Source organism: Pyxicephalus adspersus, chromosome 2 (assembly GCF_032062135.1).
Source record: "Pyxicephalus adspersus chromosome 2, UCB_Pads_2.0, whole genome shotgun sequence".
Taxonomy (NCBI): domain Eukaryota; kingdom Metazoa; phylum Chordata; class Amphibia; order Anura; family Pyxicephalidae; genus Pyxicephalus; species Pyxicephalus adspersus.
The window spans coordinates 18,563,410-18,567,457 of NC_092859.1; the positions used below are offsets into that span (position 1 = coordinate 18,563,410).

Below are 4,048 nucleotides of genomic sequence, written 5' to 3' on the forward strand. Positions count from 1 at the left end.
ATTGTAGAGGAGAGAGTCGGGTTAGTGGAATACCAAAGGGGAGAAGGTTACAGTAGTCCAGACGAGAGATGAGAAGAACATGTACAAGGAGTTGGTGGTCTCTGGTGATAGGTAGGGGTGGATATTTATTTTTGTGCTTTCCCTCCAATTGTTTTAGGTTAGTGACAGGGCCTCTTTGCCATGTAATTTCTATGAGCGTGTGTGGTCATGCAGTCCACCGTCCAGCAGGTGTCGCTCCCGGCTACTCACCACGCTACTTCTGCCCACCCCCTCCCCTATCAAGCTTTAATGACAACAATCCCGCTTACAAGTAGAGGGGGAAACTACAACTCCCGGCATCCATTGTGCGGCCTCGCAGCCAATCTACGGTCGGGAATTTTTCTCTCACTGGCGCTGCCGGGGCGCGCGGGCGGCTTTTGTGTGAAGAGGAAGCGGGCGGCGGTGACCCGGACACACCCGGAAAAAAACTGGAACGTACCTGGGGGGGAGGGAGGGGGACTCGGCAGGCCGGGAGCCGTACACGACGCCTGGAAATCCTTCAGAATCGACCCGAGACAATAAAACACCCGCTACGCCCGTATTTAAGGCCCGCCTCTGACGTCCTTCCCCCGGATACCACCCGGAACCGACCCTTCGCCTTCCCGTGTAACCAGACCAAGGGGAGCGCTGGCCGGAGACACCCGAATAATAGCACGGCCGCCATTTTGTGTCCCTACCAGACGGGGCTCACCCGAAAAATAAAGGAGAGGCCTCCGGCTATCAACGGAGCTGTGACACCCGGAGGGGACTGACCCCAGGAAACTACGTCACTCGCCCGAATTTTGAGGACGCCCCTCCCCCTTTCGGGTCACCCGTGGGTTCCTGTGGCTGAGAGTCCGAGACACCCGGATCTAGAATGGAACAAACTGAAGGTGACGACGGGTGTGCGGGGTGGGGGAGGGGGCTGTGTGTGCGGCAGGGTCATACATGGGGGGGTGGCATTGGCCAATCGCTGATGGATCAACCAGATTGGGGGTTACACCCCTCCCCCACATCCCCTCCATCAGTGTACAGATTTAGGGGTTTTACCCCTCCCCCACATCCCCTCCATCAGTGTACAGAATTAGGGGTTACACCCCTCCCCCGCACCCCCTCCATCATTATACAGATTTAGGGGTTACACCCCTCCCCCACATCCCCTCCATCAGTGTACAGAATTAGGGGTTACACCCCTCCCCCGCACCCCCTCCATCCTTATACAGATTTAGGGGTTACACCCCTCCCCCGCATCCCCTCCATCATTATACAGATTTAGGGGTTACACCTCTCCCCCACATTTCCTCCAGCACAGTCGTGCAAGCCCTCCCTAGGGGCCCCTTTTGTGGCCCCATTGGGAAATGCACCAATTGGTTTTGGTGCTGCCCTGTATGTGTACAGAATTGACCCCTCTATCTGTTGCCCCCGCATGGCATTTATTGGGGGGGGGTAGATAACGATATTGAAGCACAACCCCCCATTTTCCCACCACTTGGGTCACAGATGTGTGAAGCTTCTGATGGAAGCAGCAACTGAACCCGGCCACGGATTGGTGGGGTGACACAGGGAGAGGTCACATGTCACACTGCCCCTTCTAATCACACGCATGGGCTTAACATGGGCCCCGTCACACCTGTCCTGCATTCATATTATTTATCCTGGATGGGCCCCACTATGGCGGATCTGCATTGCGATACTAGTGGGCTGCACCGGTTCAGGTCCCGGTTTTGTGTTGGCGCCCATTGACAATGAATGCGTCACCTGACACAGGTGTGATGAGACCCCAATGCAATCCCTGAATGTAATGCGCCCCCTGCTGGCTGCACCCATCACACCCAGGTTAGTCTGTGATGTCAAATCATTCCCAACAACTCCGTCAGTCTTCTAGTGATCCTGGGTTCCTGAGTGACGCTAACATATGCTGCGGAGTGGGGTGATCTATGGAGCCCTGTGTGGCCCCCAGGTGTCACATATTGCTTGGAAATAATCCAGATCAGCAGTATGTATTTATTTTGTGGTGGTTCCAGATGTGATTTACACACGTGGATCTGTCTGGAATCTTCCATCCTTCTCATCTCTCTGCACTCTCCTGTATGGCTGTGGTGACTGCTGCCATTCCCTGCACTCTGCTGCAATGTAATCTGGGCCTGTTTTATTAAAGCCCTCCAAGACTGGAGAAGACAGGCTATCATGGGAGAACCTGGGAGATTCAGCAAACCTGGAATGGATCTGGTCCAGGACTAAAAACATTTGCTACCTAATGGCAAATAAGTTTTAAGAAATACATTCCAGGTTTGCTGTATCACCCAGGTTCTCTCATCTTCTCCAGTGTTCTGACGCTTTCATAAGGCTCATAGAGTTCCTCCTCTCAGTGACCCCTCCATGCTCTGGAGTTGGTTGCTTCCACCAGAACCCTCTCATTTGTTTATCTTCTAATGGCAGGTATGTTGTGTAGCTTGGTCAGGGAATTGTCCATATCTATCATTATTATTAATAATAAACAGGATTTATATAGCGCCAACATATTACGTAGCGCTGTACATTTTAGGCTATGCAAATGACAGACAGAGGAAGAGGAGAGGACCCTGCTCCGAAGAGCTTACAATCTAAGGGATAATAGTCATGTGTAAGGAGCTACAAAGGGTGAAAAAATGTAATTTAGAACTTGGTAGTGAGTTGCACACATTTACACGCACATGCCAATAATAGCGCCCCCAACACTCCATCCAAGGCACTGCAGAGCAACACTTGTCAGTGCAATGCTGGGCGCCGCGGTGTGTTTCTGGGCTTCCAAATGTTCAGGACTCTCTATGCCAGGGTTCCTCCACAGGTTGCTGGGGGGTTCCTTGAGCAATGAGCAGTTTGTGACTCTCAGGTCAGTTATTTTATTATTGAACTGTGTTTTTATGGCACCAGCATATTACGCGGTGCTGTACATTAAATAGGGGTTGTTAATGACAGGTACAGACAGTGACACAGGAGGGGATCCTGCCCCGAGGAGCTTACAATCTAGGAGGTGGGGGAACTAACACTTTAAGTGACATCAATGATTTTTCTGGCTATCTGTAAGGATGACATTCTTCTCACTGGCCAGCAATGTAAGAGGAATTCTTCCTACCGACCATCATATTATTATACTGTCGTTATGGAAGGGGTTCCTTAAGACCTGAACGTTATTTCCAGGGTTTACCTGTGTTACAAAGGCTGAGAAAATTCTGATTTATGTATCTGTTACAATTCTGCACGTGTGTGCTTTTAAAACATGCATTGCAGTCCTTAGGTTTAAAAAGTTTTGTTTTGTTGTATCCTAAACCATAACGCGATATAAAATGTGAGCACACACAGACTGAATGGTAACGGCTTATCATTTGTTTGTGTGCAACATTTCTTTTTTTTGTTGTGATTCAAAAGCTACCATTCACCTGTCTTTGAGCTCCACATGTGTCTGAGCTGTTCAGTGCTGGAAAGGAATCCTGCATTGTGTGTGGGCGTCAGGGAAGCGGATGGTGTGTGGGGGTCAGGGGAGCATCCTCTATGTATATTGAGGAATTGGGGAGATACACGGAGGCAGGTGTGCGCTGTACTGATGGACCGGTGATGAATGGCGAGATTTTGATTTATTGGAACAGGAAAGAAAATGACAATGTGCTGAATAACTACGCTGGGGATGGTAAAGATGGAACGGGCATGAATGATCTAGGAATGAAATAAAATGGGAAGGCGATGCATTGGAGAAGGCAGAGGTTACAGAATGAAAGAAAAGTGCATTGGTAGTTGTAAAAAATAAATACAACAAATTGCCGTCCTGAATAGAAGGAGAAGGAGGTGGATAGAGAAGTTATAGAAGATGGAATATAGATTCAATTATACGTTGGCATTACCCTCCTATTGAATATTTATTATAGATATAAAATTAGATCAAATTGAGGGGAACTGTTGAATATTTTATTTCTTTTTACCTGAGGTAGTAAATTTTGCAGGGGAGGGAATAAAACTGAAGGGGGTAATTATTTTGGGGGAGGGGGGCTGATAG

General features: G+C 49.2%; 1 protein-coding gene across 7 annotated transcripts in view; it reads left to right on the forward strand.

Annotated features, from left to right (window-relative positions):
* The first annotated feature begins 319 nt into the window (after positions 1–319).
* NSD3 (nuclear receptor binding SET domain protein 3) overlaps positions 320–4,048 on the forward strand; it is a 91,736-nt gene continuing 88,007 nt past the window's right edge. For 3 of the 7 annotated variants that reach the window (XM_072399785.1, XM_072399786.1, XM_072399787.1), the window contains exon 1: positions 320–911. The gene's annotated coding sequence lies outside the window, so the exon portion shown is untranslated. The remainder of the gene's footprint in view (positions 912–4,048) is intronic. The other 4 variants (XM_072399788.1, XM_072399789.1, XM_072399790.1 and 1 more) reach the window with 2 other exon arrangements.